Raw genomic sequence first — 26814 nt, forward strand, 5'->3', positions numbered from 1 at the left:
TGACCAAGTAATTTCTACCGTCGAGACAATGGAGAGCTTGTTGAGCGTTGAGTAGAAGTTGTAAACAACATAATTGATTGAATTGTCGTTCATGACTTGTTTAGTTTTGTGGAAACATAAACTTAAAACAAACACGCTAGAACTTATGGGTCAACCCATTACAAACAGGTTCACAAACCAGTCGCTTGCGAGATAACGGCGAATTTGGGGTAGCAAGTCACCATTAGCTTTAGTATGAAGTACTGCCCTAATATTTGAAATTCCACTTCTAGCTGGACTCAAATATCACAAATGGCCAATCGTTGGAGAATGAGGTAGATGTCTGACGGGGCGCCGGGACATTTTGTTGCTGTTGTAAGGGATACAACGCACTATTATGGTCCAAGACACGTAGGTCGTGCAGGATCTGTACCCGAATGCTCTGGAGTTTTCTGTCTGGGTCCATTTCAAAGGCGAAGTGTACAATACTTACGAGGAACGGTAGCAGGGAACCATACAGTATTGTTAAGATTTAGGAGATAGTCTGAGAGTGTTTTCGAGGATCTGTAACTCGCTGCAGACAAGAGTTCAGTATTGCATCCAGATGCGAGGACGACACGTGTAACACCTCATCAAATCCTCGTCCGGCCATCCAGATTTAGATTTTTCATTGATTCCCTAAATCAATCAAGTCAAATGCCGCGACGGTTCCTTTGAAAGGGTACCGCGAGTTTCCATCCCTACCGTTGCAACATTCGGAGCTGAAGTTTCTGCCGACGTATTTAGCATTCAAACAACTTCCGGGAACGCAGCCGTGTGATGTCTTCGACAACAGCCGATATTTCGACAGGAGCGCACCTTGCCATTTTCAGGGCAAAACTCCAGCAATTTAAACTCTCGGTTTTCACAGAAACGTTTCAAGATAAACACACACACACACTCTGATACACACACTAAACACTATCGCTGTCACTAAACAAAGATGTCCGACGTCAGAAACTGTCAATAGCGAAATTAATAATCAACTGGTAAAGTAGCATAAATTCTAGCCCCTGTTTTCTGATAAGTGAGAAAGTAGGATTCCATGCAGAACTAAAAAAAAAACACTATCTCAATTTATAAGGTTACTTGCTACGTTGATTTCAGCAGCTTCCTTAATAATACTATTCCAATAGCTGCAAGTGCAAGCCAGAATCTCCGCGTTGTTGTATTCTATAGGATGACATGTGTCAAGACAATGTTTCGCAACTATGGATTTTCTCGGCTGTTGTAAGCGAGTGTGGCGCGTATGCTCGGTACGTCGGTCCTTCACAGTCCTGGTAGTCTAACCAATATATGACAAGCTAATAACTGCAAGGAATACGTTAGAAACCTGCCTCAAGCAACTCAAAACCATCCTTTACGGAAGCTAAAATGGTACGATCTTAGATGTAGCTGTTGTTGTGGTCTTCAGTCCTGAGACTGGTTTGATGCAGCTCTCCATGCTACTCTATAATGTGCAAGCTTCTTCGTCTCCCAGTACTTACTGCAACCTACATCCTTCTGAATTTGCTTCGTTTATTCATCTCTTGGTCTCTCTCTACGATTTTTACCCTCCACGCTGCCCTCCAATACTAAATTTGTGATCCCTTGATGCCTCAGAACATGTCCTACCAACCGGTCCCTTCTTCTTGTCAAGTTGTGGCACAAACTCCTCTTCTCCCCATTTCTATTCAATACCTCCTCATTAGTTATGTGATCTACCCATCTAATCTTCAGCATTCTTCTGTAGCACCACATTTCGAAAGCTTCTATTCTCTTCTTGTCCAAACTATTTATCGTCCATGTTTCACTTCCATACACGGCTACACTCCATACGAATACTTTCAGAAAAGACTTCCTGACACTTAAATCTATACTCGATGTTAACAAATTTCTCTTCTTCAGAAACGCTTTCCTTGCCATTGCCAGTTTTATATCCTCTCTACTTCGAGCATCATCAGTTATTTTGCTCCCCAAATAGCAAAACTCCTTTACCACTTTAAATGTCTCATTTCCTAATCTAATTCCCTCAGCATCGCCCGAGTTAATTCGACTACATTCCATTATCATCGTTTTGCTTTTGTTGATGTTCTCTTAGATGGAGGTCGAAAACTACACTACACAACATATTTCTGTCAAATACCACCAATACTGTTGAAATGCTCTCTGCGTACGGCTAAAAAGCCGTATCATCACTCACCCGATGCGCAGTTGGTCGATAGTGCAACGTACGCCTGATCTTTCACTGTAACCATGTTGACGAGAGACGACTTCGAGATGGGCTAATTCAACTGACAAACTCTAAGGATCCGAGATGACATGGGTCCTGGGATCCAAGGTACGAAGTACCCCTTCACGTTCAGACGGATAGTGACAACTGTCAGCTTGCAGATACAGGTCATTTGAGTAGGCTTCCTATAAACAGCATGTCACAACATACACATCCACCTTCCTGCTGAGCAACGCGTCAAGGAAGGTTACACAGCCATCCTTTTCCACCTCCATCGTGAAACAAATATTCGAGTGTATTAAATTCAGGTTTTCTAAAATGTTCAAATTCTCTCTGGCATGAGGCCAAACAAGAAAAGTATTGCCTACATATCCGAAAAAACCAGCGACTCCAAGGCACGTTCCTCGAAATCCTCCCCTTACTTTTTATTCAATGACCAGTACTTCGAACAGACAGATGGAGTTGCGGTGGGAGACCAGTTGTGACTTATTACTGCCAATTTGTTTAAGGAAGATTTCGAGCAAATCCCCCATTGCAGAACATTAACTTGACACCCGTCATCCTATGGAATATAACAACGCACTTGCACTTCCAGCTATTGGAACAGTGTTATTAAGGAAGCTGTTGAAATTAACGTGGCAAGTAACCTTATAAATACAGATAGTGGTTTTTGCTTGTGTTCTGTATGGAATCATACTCTCTCACTATCAGAACACTGAGGGCCAAGTTTATGGTACCTTACCAATTGATCATTAATTTCACTACTGACAGTTTCTGACGTTTGTCATCTTTGTTTTGTGACGACGATAGTGTTTACAGTGTGTGTGTATGTGAATGTGTGTGTTTTGTATCTTTCGGAGTTTCTGTGAAAACCGAGCGTTTAAATTTGCTTGCACAGCGCTTACTTGCTGGAGTTTTGCCCTGAAAATGGCTCCTGTCGAAATATCGGATGTTGTCGAAGACATCACCCGGCTGCATTCCCGTAAGTTACTTGAACATCTCCATGTCCACCATCTCTAATGACCTCGATGTCGACAGGACTTAAACTTGAATCTTCCTTCCTTCCTTTTTCATAACACGTCATTCAACAGGTACGACTGTACAGGAAATTGTAGCATCTAACATGTTGAAGCAGTGTTGTCGTTTTTGTGCAAGTAGATTATGTGCGAAATTTGAGCCCAATTAGATGTAGAATTAATGGGAATGTTCTCATTACAATCCTTTTATACTAACCAAAACAGTATTTCAGACCGTTGCCAGTTGTGGCTCCTACCCACACATTCCCACTTATCTCGCAAGCGACTGGTTCGCGGGCGCACATTAACTGATGAGTTTTCCTTTCATTACCATATAACGATTTCACCCGTATCAGTTTTCGATGTTAATTTAACGTTATGATGCACGTGCTCAGTAAGAAATAACTCCTGGTCAGCTGATCATGAGCTTTGTAGCGAATGCGTGTAGAGAAATTTACTTTCTAGCCGTTTATTTGTATCAAAAACTATGTCTTTACGTGTCTGTGGTGCTTTCCAAAACTCAGGTCCGTTTGGCCATAAAAGAGTTAACCTCATCAGAACACGTTTTTATCGACAGTAATATTTTACTACATATCTGCTTTACTTTTCCTCATAATCGCCGTTGACATCTATACACTTTTTGTAACGCTGTACCAGCTTCTTTAACCCTCTGGTGGGCGCATGACAGCACTCCGTGCTGTGTGTGTGATAAGTGGTAGTGAAGGTGTTTGAATCATCTAAGGGCATATAGTACCTGCAGTCGGCTATAATGTCAACACAATCCATGCGTAAGGTGTCGTTTTCCTTCCTTGCAGCGGTCACCAGCCAAGGTCGAACGCGAGTTCTCCACTTTGGCAGCACTCCCTGCTGCATGCGCCCGTTCAAAATTTGCTTTTCGAATATTGGTGAGGGGTTATTGTTTTGTGAGAGGCTTTGGCTCTCATTGTTTTTCATTGTTGTACAACATTTTTACAATGAATTTTTAGTAGAAGTATGTAGAGGAAAGGTGCCTAATATGAGACACACTTTTGTAAACCCATTTGAAAGACCTAAAAGTAAGTGCAATTGTATTTTTTATGATGGTAATAATATCTTGCATTATTTAATTTTATCATACAATTATAGTATTTGCAATAATAAACAATCTTTCAGAGTAGTTATTAAATCATCACAAACAAGGCATTTCGTAGAAATGAGATCAAGGTTTCCTAATATGAGACAGTAATATTATTTTGCTTTAATTATTTTATTACAGAATAATGACATATGAATATACAATTTTTACATGTTCATTCATTTCTGTTATCCTTCACTCATTTCACACTGCTTAGGTTTATATTTACGACATACGGGGCAAACAAAATTGTCTTCTGTGACACCGCAATCTTCATGAGCCCAGCGATAACATTTCGTGCACTGTGCCCATTTCTCCCCGTGTCTGCCTTCAGAAAAGCGCCCAGTACAGAACAGGCACTCTGCGTCATCGTCATCACTGCTGTCTGAATCCCCACTGTCATCAAGATGGACATCGGATGCCGAGTCACTAGACGATTCTTCTGCTTTAGGTCTACAATTTGAAGATTTTCCACTCTTCTCCCCAAATAATTTTCTGGCTCCTTTCTTAGCTTCAACCTCTGTTTTCTTCTGTTTAGATTCTTGAAATTGCTTCACATAAGGAGTTGAAGTTGTATTTGGCTATCTCCTGGTGGGTTTGCGATGTGTGGGAGAGGTCTGATGTCTGCCGGGTTGACAGCTTGACCATCACCATCAGTAGTTTCATTTTCGTTTTTGGCATCTATTTCTTGAAGAGCGGCAGCATGGCGATGAAATGAAAATTAATGTTCCGTGAAGATGTTACTGTTGCATGGGATGAGACCTGTTTTTCTGAAGGCATTCACAAATGCTTCCATTGCTGCTGCTCGGTTGTAAGCTGCCCCAAATAACCTGGCTGTTAATCATGGGATGATAACACGACCTGGGTTACTTTCCAACCACGTTTCCATCTCTTGGGCATAGTAGGTTTTCAAAGGCCCCATAAATCTGACGTCAAGTGGCTGCATTTTATGCGTCGAGTGAGGTGGCAAACATACAATATGAACATTGTTTTCACGTGCTTTGTCTAACACATCGAGATTCTTTGTGTGGGAATAATGACCATCAAGAATCAAAATGACAGGGTCATTTGAACGTGGCTTTACATGACTCATAAGATGATCAAACCACTGAGTAAAAATGTGAGTTTGTATCCAGCCACTTGGATGACAAGCTGATGTTGATCCAGCAGGTGCACCGTCCATCAATTCCTACTTTATATTATTCCTTGGGAAGACGATTAGTGGTGGAACCTAAGTGCCAGCTGCGTCCATACACGTGATGAGATTTCCCCTTTCTGCTGAAGTCAAGGCAGCAACTTGTCTCTTCCCTTTCATAGCAATAACCTAGCTGTGTTTGTGCTGCACAGACGTCACCCCAGTTTCATCAACATTGAAGACTCGATGCTGGTTATGGTTGACTTCAGATAGCACAGATTCGTAAATATCAAAAAATCTCTCCACATTTTCTGGAGTCAAAGCTTTCACTCTTGCTGCTGCAAGACCCTGAGGAGTTCTCACTGATAAAATGGGATGTCTCTTAAGGAGAGCTCGGAGCCATTTCTTTCCTGCTGAAGCCTTTTCTGAATTGAAGGGATTCTTCAGCCTATTCCTGACAGCTAACTGGAAGGCCATGCTTCGTATGCCGTTACATTTAAGAGCATAAAATCGCTCTTCCATTGCAAGGCAGTATTTCACTTGCCAAAATTTTACTACACTAAATGATAAAATATTGTTATGTCATGATAGTACTGCGTAAATTACATATAACAAATCGTGAGAAAACGAGTCCCCCCAATATGCGATAGGTATCGTAATATGCGACACTGTCGCGTATTTGGATCCTCATACTATCGCATATTAGGAATTTCGCCATGTTACACAAAGAATCACGCACTTGCTAACAACGTTCGTTGGAAAATGAACCTAATTGTCAATTATTATAGGTAATAGCGTCACAAATAACATTAGTAAAAGAGTGCAGTAGTATCCACTCACCTTTAAGCTGAAATATTGTCTTAACACCGATGTCGCAAAAACTCCAAACACAAGAAATTTTGTATCAACCTCTACGTACTGTGTCCGGCTCAACTATGGCGTCCTAATCGCTGTGTCGTCGTCTGGCACGCAGTAGACATGTTTAAGAAACTCCCTGCCAGAGTGCAACCCCTAACATGAGCGCAGTTGGGGTGTCTCATATTAGGGAACTATCGAATAATAGGCACCTTTCCTCTATGTAGATCAACGTTTTTCTTGCAATCAACACACAATATGATGTTAGCTATTTCTTCTATCCATATACTGTTACATTCATATCAGCAGTGAAATGCAAACACGTATATCCACTACCTACCTATCTTACGATATTGCACCTACTATTTATATTTACCCATGTATGTCTACTAGTGTTCACCGTCGTATGTTGTATCTAGGGCGGAACGTGACACTTTCGATGAGAAGATCAGGCGACTTATTGAGCAGTTAGACGCTGACGAGAAGAGACGGCTTCAAGAAGGTTCAAATGTCTCTCAGCACTATGGGACTTAACTTCTGAGGTCATCAGTCCCCTACAACTTAGAACTACTTAAACCTAACTAACCTAAGGACATCACAAACATCCATGCCCGAGGCAGGCTTCGAATCTGCGACCGTAGCGGTCGCGCGATTTCAGACTGTAGCGCCTAGAACCGCTCGGCCACACTGGCCGGCGGTTTCAAGAAGGGACACAGAATAGTGAAGAACCCAGCGGTTCAGAGATTTCTGAAGAGGAAGCAGATGAAATGGAGGTTGATGATACTGGTGAAGATTTTTTTTTTTTTTTTTAGGTCGGAAGAGACAAGGAAACTATTTGGTGCAGTAAATGCACAGTGAAAGCTGCTTCAAGAGTACCAGCAAAGAATATCATCAGAATTTTTCCCGTCCCTAAGCGGATTTGCAGGGATACTCCGAAACCCATTGATGCATTTCTCAAATTTATCGGCCTTGACATTATTGATACAATTGTAGACTGTACCAACGCTTTTATTGCGAACAGAATGGACGAAGTAAAATCCTCCAGAGATCGGGACTGTAAGGACACTACACGGAATGAGATTATCGATATTTTGGGTCTTATATTCCTAGTTGGAGTGAAGCAAGGGAATCGTGCGAACTGCCGAGAGCAATGGAAAAACAATGGAATAAGTATGGTAATCACAAGGGCGACATGCAATTACAAGCGCTTCCTGTTCTTGCTTCGATCAATGAGGTTTGATTATCTGTGTACGAGAGTGGAGAGGAAAAAAAATGTTCAAATGTGTGTGAAATCTTATGGGACTTAACTGCTAAGGTCATCAGTCCCTAAGCTTACACACTACTTAACCTAAAGTATCCTAAGGACAAACACAAACACCCATGCCCGAGGGAGGACTCGAACCTCCGCCGGGACCAGCCGCACAGTCCATGACTGCAGCGCCTCAGACCGCTCGGTTAATCCCGCGCGGCGAGTGGAGAGAGAAAAGACTTACAGGCTCGCAGCCATCCGCATTATTTATGACAGGGATTTGGCCAACTGTAGGAATAATTACAGTCATGGTGAATTCACAACAATTGACGAGATGTTGTTCGCATTTAGAGGTAGATGTTGTTTTGTCCAATATATGCCTAGCAAACCTATCAAATATGGATATGTAATATGTGACAATAAATCATGTTATACATCAAATTTCGAGGTGTACTGTGAAAATCAGAGGCCAGGCCCAAGGAATGAATCAAATAAACCCTACAACGTAGTTCAAATACTTCCTTAAGATATTCAACGTTCCAACATGAACACTACAATGAACAGCCACTACACTAGTGTGTCATTAGCTGATATCCTTCTTGAGAAAGGATTGATTGTATTTGGTACCTTCAAAGCCAACAAAAAAGAAATCCCTTCTGAATTTATCTCAAAATCACGGGAAATCGGTCCATGTCTTTATGGCTTTCAGTACGATAAAATACTTGTTTCCATCCAGACAAAGCGAAGGAAATGTGCACTCCTTCTATTGACTATGCATGACCGCAAAGTTACCGACGAAATGACGGGTAAACCACTGATCAACACTGATTATAGTTCCACCAATGGAGGTAGTCGACACAGTCGACAAAATGTGCGTTGCTTACTCAACTGCACGGCAAACAAGGAGATGGCCTCTAAGGATTTCTTCAGTTTTTTGGACCTGGCTGACATAAATTAACATGTGGTGTTCCTCCAAAATAACCCCGAATCCACGATACGCCGTCGGGACTTGCTCAGTGAATTAGCGCTCGAACTTTTAGAGGCTCATTTGAAAATAAAAACTCAGATGTGCACACTTCCAAAAGATATCCGACTGTTTCTTGTAAAACACCGCGAGCCACCCCAACCAATTGCAGCCCCAGACGCTGCAAAAAGAAGTAGACCATGTCATCTAAGTGGAGGAAACAAGTGCAATCGTACAACTCACATGTAATGATTGTAAGCAATTTGTTTGTAAGAAACACTCACGACATATTGCAACGTGTAAAGATTACGATACGTTTGAAAATCCTGCACTCTAATGTTTTCTATTTATCTCGATTTTCGAGAGATAACCTTACGAGCCTTCAAGTTATATTCAGACCGTTGGTGGTCTGTTCAGTTACTCTACTCTTGCTCAGTGTTGTTCACAGCGTTAAAAGCTATTTACTATTTTGTCTGTTAAATTCTAGTTATATATTATGATAGGTTTGATTTGTAATCTTGTGAAATTGGCTGTATGTAAAAGGTTTACGTTCTTTCTTTCAAAAGGTTTTGTTACCACCGATGGTGAAATATATTTTCTCTTTAGTTACTTGCGTTAGATATTTTATAGTTTATTAAGGAACGATTTCTAGTTTACATTGAAAAATACATTATAAAATGGTTCAAATGGCTCTGAGCACTATGGGACTTAACATCTGTGGTCATCAGTCCCCTAGAACTTAGAACTACTTAAACCTAACTAACATAAGGACATCGCACACATCCATGCCCGAGGCAGGATTCGAACCTGCGACCGTCGCAGTCGTGCGGTTCCGGACTGAGCGCCTAGAACCGCTAGACCACCGCGGCCTGCAAAAATACATTATATTAAAAGGCTTTAATAGGCTCAAGAACCAAATATATAATTCAGTTCGATATCGCTATTTGTTTCTAATGATTTTACCTACCTTACATCGAAAATAGGGCTGCTACATGAGCGGAAAAATCGATTTTCTGGAGGCAGCAGTCACTGCTGCTCGCCCGCTTGTGCGAGTTTCAAAGGCGCGCCCATCGGAAGGGTAACCTTCTGCATGAAAGTCTGCCGCATGGGAGCTGAACCAGTTGGAAAAGCCGTCGTTTGAAATCGTTGTCCATTCAGCTACTTTTTCACATGCAAAAAGAGAAAATAGTCGGTTGTTGCAAGGTAGGGACTGTACGGAGGATGATAAAAAATGTTTCCAACGAAACGTCTAGAGTCTTCTCCTTGGTTTTGGCAGCAGTGTGAAGGTATGCGTTATCGTCAAGAAGAATTATGCCAGATGACAGTTTCGCGCGGCGTCGATTTTGCATCGCACGTCTCAGACTGGTTAGCGTTTCACAGTATACATCAGATGGCAATTGTTGACCACGGTCCATGAAATCAAGCAGACGGACGCCCTTTTCGTCCCAAAAGACGGTAGCCATAGTTTTTCGATTCGAGAACGGAGATTTCTTGAACTTTTTTGGTTTGAGTGAAGTTGAATGGCGCCACTGAATTAACTGTTGTTTCAAGTCTGCGTTGGTGCAAGGCAAGTCCGAGAGAGTGGACAACTTTTTCTTAAGCATAAAAATTGTGTGCTTTTCAACAATTTTTTTCTTCTGGTAGCATGTTCGTATAAATTATCATATAAACTTAAGTGCAATCTATTGTTGACGCACTGACACTTAAAATACAAGGGCTATGATAAAATTAAAGTATCTATGCGTGGTCCATCTCACCCATAGGTGTGTAGGTGAGATGGACGGGTGTACTGGGAAAGATGGACCTTATAAAAATGGGTATACACGAAGAAAAGACTCAATTAAAATTTCATACTTTCGTTTGGAATATGTTGTAATCACAACAGAATTATACTATTAAATATTTTATTCCAAAACAATCAGTTTATTACAGATCTTTATCGAACTGTGGCTTTTCTGAGTTGTTCGTTTTGTTGACGATTATTAGCTCGTCTTTCTCTTGTCACAGCAATTACGCTATAAGCAACCGTTGGAAGACATTCATGTGACCATAATGAACGGGAAACGACACTGCATCCAATCGTCATTTTCATAGGTTTCGTAATATATTCCACCATACTCAATGCATTTTCATCCCATTCATCAAAACTGTTTTCGTAATCTCCTACAATGTCTACATCTACATCTACATACATACTATGCAATCCACCATACGGTGCGTGGCGGAGCGTACCTCATACCACAACTAGCATCTTCTCTCCCTCTCCCTGTTCGACTCCCAAACAGAACGAGGGAAAAATGTCTGCCTCTATGGCTCTGTTCGAGCCCTAATCTCTCTTATCTTATCTTTGTGGTCTTTCCGCGAAATATAAGTTGGCAGCAGTAAAATTGTACTGCAGTCAGCTTCAAATGCTGATTCTCTAAATTTCCTCAGTAGCGATTCACGAAAAGAACGCCTCCTTTCCTCCAGAGACTCCCACCCGAGTTCCTGAAGCATTTCCGTAACATTCGCGTGATGATCGAACCTACCAGTAACAAATCTAGTAGCCCGTCTCTGAATTGCTTCTATGTCCTCCCTCAATCCGACCTGATAGGGATCTAAAACGCTCGAGCAGTACTCAAGAATAGGTCGTATTAGTGTTTTATAAGCGGTCTCCTTTACAGATGAACCACATCTTCCCAAAATTCTACCAATGAACCGAAGATGACTATCCGCCTTCCCCACAACTGCCATTACATGCTTGTCCCACTTCATATCGCTCTGCAATGTTACGCCCATATATGTCTGCCTATGATGAACACGGTGAACTATTTTCTGTATTTTTCTTTTTTAGATTCTTCAATCTGTTTTTCGCATCACTAGTATTTCCTTTTGGAAATATTTTTACGCGTTTTTTCTGTTTCCTTTCTTTTCTTATCTCTCTTTCTCTCACAATTTCAAAATTTTCAGCAGAGTTTAGCTCTATGGGCTCAGTTGCTGCCTTCAGCTTAAAATTCATCGTTTTATCAATAGAAGGAACAGGTGATATTTCTTCCTAAAGTTTTGTCTGGTTCTGCTTAGGAGTAGTCAGTTTTGAGGTTGTAATATTGGAAGTTTTCGATTTAGTAGGAATGGAGTCTGAACTCTTGTCACTGAAGGAATTTGACTTGTGCAGATAACTCCGCTCCTTTGATGTGCTTGGGATGAGCAGGTCCTTTGATGAACTTCGAAGTGTTTGGTTGGCCCGAATATGCGATTCTGCTCTCCCTTTGTTGGCACAGACGTTTTTTCCGACAAATAAGCTGTCTGAGACTGCGACCCTCTTCAGTGGCTATATTACACAGTCCTTGAACCTAAATTTTATTGTGATCAATCTCTCTCATATTAAAGGATGTTGTTCATCTCTCCCAGATATAAATAAAAAACAGCATCAATATTGTGCAAACTAAAATTGTGTAGCACGACGATAAAACTTTTCGGCTTACCAGAACACAGAATGTGATTTTTATACAGAACGGACACGACAATGACAGCAACATTTTTACACCACGTTTGTTCACTACACTACCCATCTGTTTATCTTCTGACGGTGAAGTTTCGTATCCAGTATCTCCATGTTCCTATCTGTGACTTTTCCAAGTCATATTTGTCTTATTCTATCCATGGAATGCTCTTCAGTTTTGCGGTGTATGCCAAAATCTTGTGTTACTCTTGAAGATGGGAGTCTATGAATGCGTCCCTAGAATTTCAGCCTTCGTTTCCTGATATCTGCGGGCAATGTTGCACAGCTCTTCTGTTACTTTGCGCGATTTGAGTCTATACCCCTCTTCTGTTTTATCTGGTCCCAGCATTTTCCTTATGATCTTTCTTTCCTCCTTCAAGATGTTCTCCAGATCGCTTTTTCTATTAAGTACCAAGGTTTCGCTCGCGTACAGGACTTCAGGGTTAATCACTGTATTATAATGTTTGTATGAATGGACATACATTTCTTGTCGTAGATTTCACGCGTTCTCCCATATGCTCGTTTGAGCTTATGTAACCGAACTTCCTGTGCTTCCTTTTCCAACCCTGTTGGTTCTGTGATCTCACCATGATATGTGAAGTGTGGAACTCGTCTGATCTGCCCGTATTTTGTGTTCAGTTCCTGAATGTCGAATTTTGTGCAAATGCATTATTATAAAGTTATTTACTGCTATTTTCATCGTATCAGTTATCGCCTTCATCCTCATCTATTGCAGCAACACACACAGGAACGCGGGGCACGCTATAATGAACCACACTCGCACTTTACAACTCCGAATCTCACAAAACACAGTGTTTATATTGCTGCTGTTTGCTTGACCCCTGTTGATAGTCACATATTTTCGTGATCGCCCTCGCTCCGTAATTTAACCCTAACCAAGGTTGCTGTTAGAATTTCAAAACCAAAAGATAACTATTTATTTCATTTTTATTATTTTTTTGTGTCCAAAAAGCAGTATTTATTGCTTTCCATTTTAATTTCAGTCCAATTCAAAGCCACAAAGCTTTATCTCAATAGAATGCAATGAAAGTGAAAAGCAATAAAAACAGAGGTTTGTTCAATAGGGAATAAAAAGCGTTTATTTCAAAGGGCTCATTTTATTTTTCGCAAATGACAGTGGAGTCAGGCGTGGTTGACAACTTTCTCTGTGTCCAGCGTACACTGTAGCGCGGCATCCATTCCACAAAGAAAATTAATGTTCGAGCATCTTAACTGTCGATCGTATTGGATTTTGGGAACGCAGCTGTACAGGGTTATTACAAATGATTGAAGCCATTTCACAGCTCTACAATAACTTTATTATTTGAGATATTTTCACAATGCTTTGCACACACATACAAAAACTCAAAAAGTTTTTTTAGGCATTCACAAATGTTCGATATGTGCCCCTTTAGTGATTCGGCAGACATCAAGCCGATAATCAAGTTCTTCCCACACTCGGCGCAGCATGTCCCCATCAATGAGTTCGAAAGCATCGTTGATGCGAGCTCGCAGTTCTGGCACGTTTCTTGGTAGAGGAGGTTTAAACGCTGAATCTTTCACATAACCCCACAGAAAAAAATCGCATGGGGTTAAGTCGGGAGAGCGTGGAGGCCATGACATGAATTGCTGATCATGATCTCCACCACGACCGATCCATCGCTTTTCCAATCTCCTGTTTAAGAAATGCCGAACATCAAGATGGAAGTGCGGTGGAGCACCATCCTGTTGAAAGATGAAGTCGGCGCTGTCGGTCTCCAGTTGTGGCATGAGCCAATTTTCCAGCATGTCCAGATACACGTGTCCTGTAACGTTTTTTTCGCAGAAGAAAAAGGGGCCGTAAACTTTAAACCGTGAGATTGCACAAAACACGTTAACTTTTGGTGAATTGGGAATTTGCTGCACGAATGCGTGAGGATTCTCTACCGCCCAGATTCGCACATTGTGTCCGTTCACTTCACCATTAAGAAAAAATGTTGCTTCATCACTGAAAAACAAGTTTCGCACTGGACGCATCCTCTTCCATGAGCTGTTGCAACCGCGCCGAAAATTCAAAGCGTTTGACTTTGTCATCGGGTGTCAGGGCTTGTAGCAATTGTAAACGGTAAGGCTTCTGCTTTAGCCTTTTCCGTAAGATTTTCCAAACCGTCGGCTGTGGTACGTTTAGCTCCCTGCTTGCTTTATTCGTCGACTTCCGCGGGCTACGCGTGAAACTTGCCCGCACGCGTTCAACCGTTTCTTCGCTCACTGCAGGCCGACCCGTTGATTTCCCCTTACAGAGGCATCCAGAAGCTTTAAACTGCGCATACCATCGCCGAATGGAGTTAGCAGTTGGTGGATCTTTGCTGAACTTCGTCCTGAAGTGTCGTTGCACTGTTATGACTGACTGATGTGAGTGCATTTCAAGCACGACATACGCTTTCTCGGCTCCTGTCGCCTTTTTGTCTCACTGCGCTCTCGAGCGCTCTGGCGACAGAAACCTGAAGTGCGGCTTCAGCCGAACAAAACTTTATGAGTTTTTCTACGAATCTGTAGTGTGTCGTGACCATATGTCAATGAATGGAGCTACAGTGAATTTATGAAATCGCTTCAATCATTTGTAATAGCCCTGTATATGATAATTATAAATGAAATGGACTCTGTCTGCGAAGTTGGTTTTGCTACAGATGTGTCTCAGCGCACAGCAAATTTTCCGAAAGTTACATTACAACAATGCATATACGACGTAACGGCTTTTCTTGTAAATTATATGTAACAAGTTATGGTCATAAGACCAGGTTAAAATTCTTTTGATTAAGTCAGACTATACACGACATTACAATATATTTTCTAACTATGTAATGTTAATGGCATTGTGTGTTGTTTGTAAATAAAATGTGAGTAATTAAAAGTCTGAAGTGACACTTAAATGAGGCGTGAAGTGCACAAAATAAAATCATTTTACAAAGATAATACTGTAGTGATCCGAACACATTTATCCTGTTGTCAAAAATTGGATATAAATGTTCTAGCAACATTTCTTAAGTCTATATGATCCAACAACAGCTTGTGTACACGGCAAACTATTACGTGACTGAGCCTCTGCTGTGTTATCGTTGACCGCTGATAGTTCTTCAGACATCGTAGGGCAATACTACTTTCTGCTTCGCAGCTTGAAGCTGGACACGCAAGTGTGTTACCAATGCTTCAACATTATCCAATAATTCTTGAACTTCTTTTTTCTTTGAAACCCAAGCATCTTGGTGTCTTTCGGTCGTTTTACGTTGTATCGTTATATGAAAGATCTTAAGTTCTGTTTCCAAAAACTGAACCTCGATTTCAGGGTATGGTGCTACCGCATAACATCTTTTTCTCTACAACAACACTTTTTCTACGGAAACTGTTACATTATGCCAAGCTGGTTCGATATCTAATCCCTTGTACAGCTATATGAATGATTTCAAAACATTCCTACCTTAAAGTTCTTGAAGCTACAGAAATTCATGTGGATCTATGACCTCAGACAACCGCTTAGCAACTCCTTTTTCCCTTGTAAGTTGGAGCTGTTCTAAGCCAAACTCGAATATCTTAACATTAAACTCTTCATATAAGGAAGAAACTTTTATTTCGCCCTGAATTTGTAAAGACGCTCAGTTATGAATTCAACTGATGAATAAAGTCCTGAGGGTGCTTCTTTTTTTCCCTTGGAAACTCTTGTTCAAGATTTCTAGAAGCTCAATTACTTCTTTCCCAATTATGAAACCTAGGTATGTTTTGCCAACCTCAAAAACACTAAGGAGGCAAATGACTCCTTCATACCACTGTTCTGTTAGTTCATTCATCGTCTTGAGAGCCTAAGGGTACTTTTGAAAATGCCATTGATTTGTGATCGCCGGTGTAGTCATCTAGTAGGACAGAAAGGCTTGATTTTGGCGACATTACTGACAGGCCGTTCAGCCGCATCTTCAAGATCTGCATAAACTTGTCTTTTGCTATTTTGTTTGAAAACAGTGTTCTTAGTTGATTAGCTGATTCCATGGGTTTTCTAACAGTTCTTGAAATTCCGCAGCTTGTTTTTAACGAAATTACAGTAATGAGTGCCACAGTGCATAAAATTTGCCAAAGAGTGCTCGTCAGTTACAACTGATTGAATCCCTTTATGAATCCAACTCCATCATAATCTATCCATAAAGGTTACTTGTAGGTAGCTGCAGTCTAAGAAAAACGTCACAAATGAGTCCAGCTATGTCTGCTCCACACACATATTGAGTTTTATAGAGCCCCAAAAGACTTTCATGAGGATTTAAATTGTGATCACAGCATCTTAAACAAAAACTAGTTTGTTCATCACCTGAAATATCCTTATTATCGTCACAAACTCTGAATGAGTCGAAGGATTCACTGATCTAATTTTTTGAATTATACTGTTAACAGTTTCTTTACCAAGGATTAATTCATTTTGTGTCACTGGATGAGTATAGCTTTGTTCTCTTTGAAGCCAGAATTTCAAAGATGGTTTGTCTTCAAGAGTTCCATTAAATTACCTTCAATGTTTGTGTGTGTGTCTTTTAATAGCCAATCCTTGCTGATTAGATATTTAAGACTACTAATAATGATCATCAATGATTATAAAGCCATTTCTTGTTGTTCAAATTCCAGTTAAGGTAATTTCAGTTCAATGGGTGATTTTAACTGAATATGGTTCTTTACTGTCTGAAAATGAGCAGCACTCCTCTCATGTGCTTTAAATTTTTCAGTAGCCTTTCTCCACTTCTCAGATCCTTTCCGTAAATGCTGTATCAGCCTTAGCTGCAGAAATCTTGTTTGGGCCTAACTTGGTATGTTTTGTGCAACAGAAAGAACTTAAGTCTTCTGGTCCAAGTTCAACACTGTGAAGCCAAGGAAACGTCCTGTATCAACAGGAAACGTCCTGTATGAACTTTTCTGGAAGCTAAACATTCGGCGTGGAACATGTCGCACAGGGAAACTACACTCCTGGAAATGGAAAAAAGAACACATTGACACCGGTGTTTCAGACCCACCATACTTGCTCCGGACACTGCGAGAGGGCTGTACAAGCAATGATCACACGCACGGCACAGCGGACACACCAGGAACCGCGGTGTTGGCCGTCGAATGGCGCTAGCTGCGCAGCATTTGTGCACCGCCACCGTCAGTGTCAGCCAGTTTGCCATGGCATACGGAGCTCCATCGCAGTCTTTAACACTGGTAGCATGCCGCGACAGCGTGGACGTGAACCGTATGTGCAGTTGACGGACTTTGAGCGAGGGCGTATAGTGGGCATGCGGGAGGCCGGGTGGACGTGCCGCCGAATTGCTCAACACGTGGGGCGTGAGGTCTCCACAGTACATCGATGTTGTCGCCAGTGGTCGGCGGAAGGTGCACGTGCCCGTCGACCTGGGACCGGACCGCAGCGACGCACGGATGCACGCCAAGACCGTAGGATCCTACGCAGTGCCGTAGGGGACCGCACCGCCACTTCCCAGCAAATTAGGGACACTGTTGCTCCTGGGGTATCGGCGAGGACCATTCGCAACCGTCTCCATGAAGCTGGGCTATGGTCCCGCACACCGTTAGGCCGTCTTCCGCTCACGCCCCAACATCGTGCAGCCCGCCTCCAGTGGTGTCGCGACAGGCGTGAATGGAGGGACGAATGGAGACGTGTCGTCTTCAGCGATGAGAGTCGCTTCTGCCTTGGTGCCAATGATGGTCGTATGCATGTTTAGCGCCGTGCAGGTGAGCGCCACAATCAGGACTGCATACGACCGAGGCATACAGGGCCAACACCCGGCATCATGGTGTGGGGGGCGATCTCCTACACTGGCCGTACACCACTGGTGATCGTCGAGGGGACACTGAATAGTGCACGGTACATCCAAACCGTCATCGAACCCATCGTTCTACCATTCCTAGACCGGCAAGGGAACTTGCTGTTCCAACAGGACAATGCACGTCCGCATGTATCCCGTGCCACCCAACGTGCTCTAGAAGGTGTAAGTCAACTACCCTGGCCAGCAAGATCTCCGGATCTGTCCCCCATTGAGCATGTTTGGGACTGGATGAAGCGTCGTCTCACGCGGTCTGCACGTCCAGCGCGAACGCTGGTCCAACTGAGGCGCCAGGTGGAAATGGCATGGCAAGCCGTTCCACAGGACTATATCCAGCATCTCTACGATCGTCTCCATGGGAGAATAGCAGCCTGCATTGCTGCGAAAGGTGGATATACACTGTACTAGTGCCGACATTGTGCATGCTCTGTTGCCTGTGTCTATGTGCCTGTGGTTCTGTCAGTGTGATCATGTGATGTATCTGACCCCAGGAATGTGTCAATAAAGTTTCCCCTTCCTGGTACAATGAATTCACGGTGTTCTTATTTCAATTTCCAGGAGTGTATATGGTAGAATTTCAATGCGATGTGGAGAGGGGGAGAAAGGCAAAGCTAGCATCAGGCTGTGCCAATTCTTCCACAGTTTCAGCGACGAGTTTCGGTGTCTCAGTTGGTGATTAACATGACGATGGTGGAACCTGCTCATTAGATTTTCCTTCAGATGGAAGTTCATCAGCGTTCTCTTTAGAATTCTCTGTAAATAGACATGCATTTCATGGGACAAGTGTCAGAATTCTAAATGAAGTCGCAAGTTTGTTGTAGTTCCCACAAAAAGTATTCCAACGTAGTAGGATGTATTGTTCTATGGACAAAAAAGGTATTTTTCATAGTTCTCAACATTACCCGAAGAACAATGCGAGAATGTAACCGTATGTCGTTCCTACTTTTTTAAACTTGTTTCTGATTTTGTGTAACGGTTTGTGGAGAACATAATCACTAATGATTCAACTTGAGTGCAATATTTACAGCTTTTATCTCTTGAGTGTATACAGGGTGTTCGGAAATTCTCCTTACAAACTTCTAGGACTTGTAGAGGGGAGTGAGTACATCGTATTTTGAACAGGGACCCATGTCCGGAAACATACCGTTTCCGTTCTACGGCGGTTTCAGTTTACATGTGTAACGCGTCCACGTCTGCTGAGGGACAGAGAAAAGTTTCAGAGTTGCTTGTTCTGGAATGCAGTATGGTAGACAGTATGACGTGTTCTATGTCAGACGGTCACCTGAAGTCACTTGACGACAGCAAAGTTTAATTGACGAGACGCCTGTAGAGACAGAGGAAGATCTGCTGGCACGGGTTCTGGGTGCTGGTTTGGAAATGGAAGAGACGCCAGGTAGGATGGACAGCGTGTACCAGAACATCGAGCCGCTGTTGTAATGTATCTGTACCGTTCTGTACGTAGAGTATGCCGGGTTCTTTTTTGTTCTGGACTAATGTAAATGCGTAATGTTTAAGTGTTAATACAGGATGACTATTATTGAGCTATAAGAAAAGAAAACGTAAATTAGTTGCAAACTATGGCGCGCAGACAGTTTATTCAACATGTAAACGTCACTGAAGATATTCAGATTTAAGTTACGACGTGTTTGGTATGCCTGCCATCATTGGCGAAGATGTGGTACAGACAAATAGCGAAATTCTGTATGATCCGCTGAGGTGTCGGAACATTGATGCTGTCGATGACCTCCTGAATGGCTGTTTTCAGTTCAGCAGTGCTTTTGGGGTTATTGTTGTACACTTTGTCTTTAATATAGCCCCACGAAAAAGAGTCACATGTGTTCTGATCCGGAGAATATGGCGGCCAATAGAGGTCCATGCTAGTGGCCTCTGGGTTCCCCAGAGCATGAACACGGTCCCCAAAGTGCTCCTCCAGAACATCAAACACTCTACTGCTTCGATGGGATCGAGATCTGTCGTGCATGAACCACATCTTGTAGAAATCAGGATCACTTTGGGTAATGGGGATGAAATCATCTTCCAAAAACTTTCACATCCCGTAAGGTAGTCACCGTGTCATCAAGGAATATCGCACTGATTATTCCGTGACTGGACATTGCACACCACACAGTCATCCGTTGAGTGTGAATTGACTTTCCGTCGCGAGATGCAGATTCTCAATCCCACAAATGCACCAATTTTGCTTATTGACAAACCCGTCCAAATGGAAGTCGGCTTCGTCGTCACATGTGCATAGTAATTCCCAACATGCCCCGCTGCCAACCGTGCAGTTTGAATGTCCTAACGCAATCATTTCAGAAGCTACGACGATTTTATTTCATATAGTTCAATAAGTATTACCCAGTACTTTGTATAAACAAATGTGCTTGTAAATGGATGTTTCGTTAAGTGTCCAATAGAACTGTTACCTGATAACTAGACCACGGATTTTTAGGTCGTAAAAAAGTGTGTTTTAGGCACCTAAATTAGGCTCCTTCAGTAGTTCATTTAGGCTATATAAAACCTAAAATAGGCTCTAATAAAAATGATGCAGAGAAAATAAAAATAAATTAAAATACACAGTGTTGACAGTATGAACATCTTATTAGTCATTAAAACAAGGAAAATGAATATTTACACAGTTACAGAGCACAGCAATCTACAACATTAATGTTGAACATAACTCCAAATATTTTTGAGTTCCTGCAAGATAAAGATCTCCGTAAAAAAGATGTGGCAATGGTTTAATTAATACATTCGTAGTTTCACATATTCTGGCCATGGTTGGCTTCACAATAAATAACCAAGATCTTTTCTAGGTTTTCTAGTGAAGAACTGTGGTGCTTGTCAGTCTGAATCAATTTATACGCTGAAAAAGAGCATTCTACATCAACAAATGTGACAGGGGCGTACTTCATTTTCGGCACATGTTGGACAGGAATGCTGCAGTCAGGAGTGTTGGATTTTCCACTAAGTATGTCGGCAGCTGCACACAACTCCTTCAGGCCAGTGTTCTTCTGCAAAACCGTTTGCATTTTTGCCCCGTACTTTTTCCCCTACTTCACCTAGCGCTTCAATAAAGTTTCATTTTGACTACTTCAAGCAAAGAAATATTGTCGTAGATAGGTGTCCCTGAGCCTTCTAATTGTGAAATTATTCTTGCCATAAATGTGTTGTGGGCCCTAATGTAAGGTAAGTCCCGTTTTAAAGAAGAATCTTTGAGTAACTCCATTCATACAATGAAACCTTTCACGACCGGATGGTACTGTTGTTGATAATTCTTCCGGGTTATATGGCCGTGGTCCATGGAATACTTCTATTCCCAACGTTTCGTCCAATACTACGTTGGACATCCTCAGAGGTATGGATGGTCCTGTTGAGTCCTGCCGACTGACGAGTCGGACGTCGGAGAGCGGCCTAAATAGTGAGGAAAGTGGACGTGGTCTAGCTTGCACATAGTAGCAGAGAGAAAACTAGTCAAAGATAAAATGTAACTATCGATAATAGTCCTTCATAGATAAAAATCACTTATCGATTCTGCAACGCCACTGTCCATATCTGGCGAGCGATTCTCCAACATCTTCTCGGATTCTGTGCAATGCAGCATTGTAAGCTGAATCCACGTAATTCTTAAGTAAATTTGACTCTGCAGGAATAGACTGATGGCAGTACTTCTCAAGGAAACCTCTGAAAACAGGGTTTTCTAGTTTCCGAAAGGGGATGTTTGCTGCCACAAGTGCATGACACAAATCACAGCAGAGCTTGTTTTTTTCGGAGGATTCACCAGGTTTATTGGTTAAAAGAGTTTGCTTTAATTTTGACTTTCGTTCAATATTAGCTTTATGTGCGATTCGATCTGCATGCTGAGTTAAGTGAGATTTCTTAACACTCTAAAACTAATACGAGAGAAAAGGGAAATGCAGTTTAGAATCGCATATAAAGAGTTTTTCGTATTACTAAAGGATAGCGATTAAAAAGAGTCCTAAGTGACAGGAAAATAAGAAGTCTAAGAAAAACATCAACTAACCTCCTTGTTGCATGCTTGGCAGAAAATAATTTTCCCATCTGCTGTATAATGTGGAAAATCTTGCAGCCACTGCCTTATATGAGTAGACTTTGAAGTAGCTATTTTCGGCATCGCGTAGTATTCTCACACAGAAACTAGAATTTATTTTGCACTTAGAACCTCAGTAACACTTAACACGTCGGTCGCTAACTCGCTACACAATTTACTGATTTGTTTTCGCTGGGAAAAAGTGAACGATGACCTGTTTTTATTTTATTTTCCTTTTACTGCGGTGCATAGGAGCGGTAGGGGACGTACCGTACTCGTTGCTGGACATATGGCACCTGACAGATGGCCGCCCCTTCTGAACAAGCGAATAGAATCTGCCGGTGCTTCAGATGAAAACATCTCACTACTTTCAAATTATTTTTCGAACAGGAAAATTCACGTATAATACCTTTCACGAAACAGAGTAGTTTGATAGGACTGCCTGTAGACAGCAGCGAGAAAATGCGCGAAGGGCAGTAATTTAGCTATAGAGGGCGTCTACGATTAATATTGTGATTTTTTACTCCGTGCTCAGCTTAAGGCATATGAAACCGTTTCTTTGCGAAAATACACAGTTGGCCAGAATCCTACGAACGAAATATTTTCAAATATAACATTTACTACTCCCACATTCGATTCTAATGTGTAACTCAAATCTTTGACCGGTTCCCATTGGCTCACCGAAGTTAAGCACTGTCGCGCTCGGCGCGTACTTGGATGGATGACCGACCATTCAACCGTGCCGAGTGCTGTTGGTAGTGAGGCAAGCAAAGGAACTGTAAACAGTCTCTAACGACCTTCGCCTTCGACGAGACGTAAAGCCCTAAGATTACTTCCTTTTTCTAATCTTTGAAAACACAAGAACTATGTCAGATTAACGAAATAGGCACTTTTTAGGATTTTGATGCCGAAATAGGCAAAATTAGGCATCAATGTCGAAATACGCAATTTTAGGCCCTATGGAACTGACGGTATTCAGTTTAGTTAGTCATGAAACGCATAAGTACCAACTTATATGCAAATTGTAGCTTAGGAAAAAAATAGGTTTTAACCTAAAGATCCCTGATCTATTTTTTACATATGAATAATAAAACACCTATAAAGAGTATTTGGTATTAACAGGGATAGCGATATAAAAAAATAAAAAAAGACCGAAGTGTTAGGCAAATACGAAGCATGAGCGCTTATCAACTAGCCACCTTGCTGCACGCTGGGCAGAAAATATTCTTTTCCATCTGTCGTATAGTGTGGAAAAACTTGGAGCCACTGTCTTATATGATGAAATAGGCACTTTTTAGAATATTAAAGCCGAAATAGGTAAAAATAGGCACTAACATCGAAATAGTCTTTTTTAGGTCCTATAGAATTAACGCTATTATGTGTAAATAGTCATGAAACGCATAAGAACAAAATAGGTTTTTACCTAAAATCCCCGGTCTACTGATAACTGTGCTGCGTCACGCCTAATTTAATTCCTCAAGCAGAAGTGGATGAGTTAGACATCTGAACTGAAGCCTTCGTAGAAGGGAAACGGTGCGTTTCGGGGCACGGGTTCCTATTCAAAATATCATGTACTCAGTCCCTTCTGCAAGTCCTAGGAATTAGTAAGGGGAATTTCTGAACACCCTGTGTGTATGCATTGTTCTTAGTGGAAACGATGCACCATTTTGTCACATATTGTAGTGGCAGTGCAAAACACTGAATCGGCTTTTACCATGATAGGATGAAATATTTCGAAACGGCAATAGTCCAAAGGTCTTTCCATATATAAAATCTTCGTTCATGCAAAATTTCGGTCTGGTCGGTTGAATAAAACGGTAACAGACGAAAACCTGGATTAGTTTGATTTAAAACCAATTTACGGCAATGAAAAATAATCCGTTAGAAAACGAATGTATTTCGTAGTTTGAAGTCCAGGCCAATGTATCTGAAACATGGAGAACGCTGGACACGTATTACTTTGGAAGAATACTCTCCAAAAATATTACATAGTTTTCTTTTACTGAGTGAAGCGAGCAAAGCCGCGACGGGTAAATTGCTAGTAGCTACTAAACCTTTTAATAGGGAAGAATCGAAGAATTAGAAAGTGTTTAGAACGTAATAGGCTATATGCTATATTTAAATCAGTTTAAAAAATAGTCGATAAATTCCTATAAACTAGGTGTTCTACTACATTGTAGTGGGAAATTGGAATACACTTTGTAGTAAATATTTACTTACCATTATTCCTTTGTCTTTAAAAAAAGGCAATATTGATTAATTGCCTTGAACTCTCTTCATAGTTATTCTTCTTGACAGATGCACTTACTACAAATTTATTATAATGCCAACACCAACACATTTCATTAAAAGTTGGAGTATCATGTCTTCAGTGGATAATATAGGTGCGTTTGATTTACGGTACATTAGTAAATCAATTCTTATTGCACAAGAGCTGTACATGTAATTAGTTAAGCTTGGGTACATTCGTTCAACAGTGTCATTTTCTGTCATCTAACGCTCAAAAAATTGAAATTGCTTTTCCAATAATATGGGGGAGGGGGGGGGGGGAGGGGAGGAAGCCGCCCTCCTACCCCCGCCGGTGACGCCCATGCACACGGCGATTGGCTGTCCATCCCATTTGCTGCGGTCGAGCTCCGAGTTTCTAGTTAAGCTCGGCGGCCACCTCCACCCCTTCCTCCCCTTCCTCGACAGCTGTTCGGCAGGAACAGGCTGTGTGCCGGCATCAGATTACACGCTCTCCCTTGCGTCACACATAAACTTATTGCCATTGCAGGACTTTGACAGCGTCTTGCCGCCAACTTGAGACCGTTGCTAGTTCGCAAGACTGATGGCGGTTGCTGTTCACTTCAAGTGAATTCGAGATTTAAGGCAGTTTGTGGTGAGAGTGACGTTAATGAGTTCCTGCCGCCAGTTGAGGAGTTAACAGCTGGCTGTGTGATGGGAGTAGCTGAGTTTGACAGCACAGGTTCGTTCGCGAGTTAGGCTACCCCCGCGGTGAATGAGTCCAGTCTGAAGGCAAGGGATGAGGACAAGACCGATAAAAGAAATCCTGCTGATAATGACAAGCGATGATCTCCGCATATGCGACTCATGTCCTGTTATCTTCAATGCAGCATCATACTCAGCGATTCCTTCTTCTTATTTCTCTTCTTTCTAAGAAGTCGGATGTTTGTCTATAGCTAATAGTTAAGTATATTATATTACATTATTCAAAATCACCTAGAAATATTTCCATTCAGTAATTTACAGGGTCGTCTCTCAACGACTCTGAATAGCGATTGACATTACTCCATACTGTGACGTAGTAGCAGGTACTACGAAGGGGTACCACCAAAAAAAAAAAAAAAAAAAAAAAAATATATATATATATATATATATATATATACATACATACACACTCTTGGCTTCTTCACTATTATGAAATCGATGCCCAATGTCCATTGTCATGCCTGGAAATAAGGAAAAGTCACATGGAGCCAGGACAGGCGAGTAAACAGTGGGACCATGCCATCTTTAGTCAAAAACTGTCTAACAGTGATGGCTGTGGGTACAGGTAGAATGTCATGGTGGAAGAACCAGTCTCCTGTCTGCCACAAATCGGGTCTTTTTTGACGAACACCGTGGTGCAATCTTTTCAAAACTTCCAAGTAAAAAGTCTGACCGGGAGGAACAAACTCTCAATGAACTACGCCCTCGATGGACGTCCAGAAGGAGATTAGTCATAATTCGGCACGTCACCATTTTAAAATCGAGGAAACCACTCGTACACCTGAGTTTCTTCCATAGCATCATCTTGGTTAGTGTTTTCAACATTAAAACTCTTTCAGGAGCATTTTTGCCAAAAAGAAAACAAAATTTCACAGGAGCACGTTGTTAACTTAAACCTGTAATCATATAAAAACGAAACAAGAACAAACCAGCGCTAGCAAATCAGTCACTGCAGGTGAACAGAACAAGCCAGGTCGACAATACAGGTGGCGCGGAAATGGCAATGACTTGCGCTATACACGCATATCTTCAGAAATGCACACTACACGAGCTCCGCTCACGGCAATGCTTTTCCGGTTTTTTTGGTACCCCTCCTACATTCCATAGTGGTACATCGTAGTTAGTTGTACCGCTTACGCATCGCTGGTTCTCTGGAACTTTAGGAACTCAGCGTACCTTTTCCGACAGCGGCACTGTCTTTCTACTTTTCGTTCAGTAAATCTCAAGTGCTGCTCGTCATGTGCCAGAATGCGAGGAGGCATTCGTCCTTCAGATTATTCGTAGAATTGACTCTTCGAATTGTGCACACCAAAATCATTTGGACAGTTTGCTGGTGGTGAAATATGAGCTTGGAAGTTAATCATATACGAAATCACCAGATAAATCAGTAGCATCATTGTTCGTCAGTAATATCCGTTGTGGAACATATTTTTAATTGAACGACGATAGTGCTGCAGGGGACTGCTTTGGGTGTGCAATACAGCAATGGCAAACTAGAGTGTGAGAGGGACCTAAAATTAACTGTTAATAGGACGTGGCTGGGTCTCGGTATTGCTAGGAAGTCTGTTATATTGAAAGTCAATATACGAAGTAAATTGATCTGTCCTGTTAGCATTCCAAAACAGCATATTTTCAAAATAAATCTGAGGATCTTTAACACTCACAAAGTAAAGTGACACGTTTTTATTTGATGCAAATCTGTCAGATTTCTTTATTTACTTATTTCGGTATCCTATGATTAGAAATATGTTATTTCTTACATTTAGTATTAGAAATTAACTTCTTTGATGATTGTAAATTATTTCCTGTTTGTCTCTGCACCCTTATGTTGAATAACATTTGAAGCTGTTGCCTGTAAACCATGGTAAGGACAGTCGACGAGAAACACGATTATTGTGTA

Source organism: Schistocerca piceifrons, chromosome 2 (assembly GCF_021461385.2).
Source record: "Schistocerca piceifrons isolate TAMUIC-IGC-003096 chromosome 2, iqSchPice1.1, whole genome shotgun sequence".
Lineage (NCBI taxonomy): Eukaryota > Metazoa > Arthropoda > Insecta > Orthoptera > Acrididae > Schistocerca > Schistocerca piceifrons.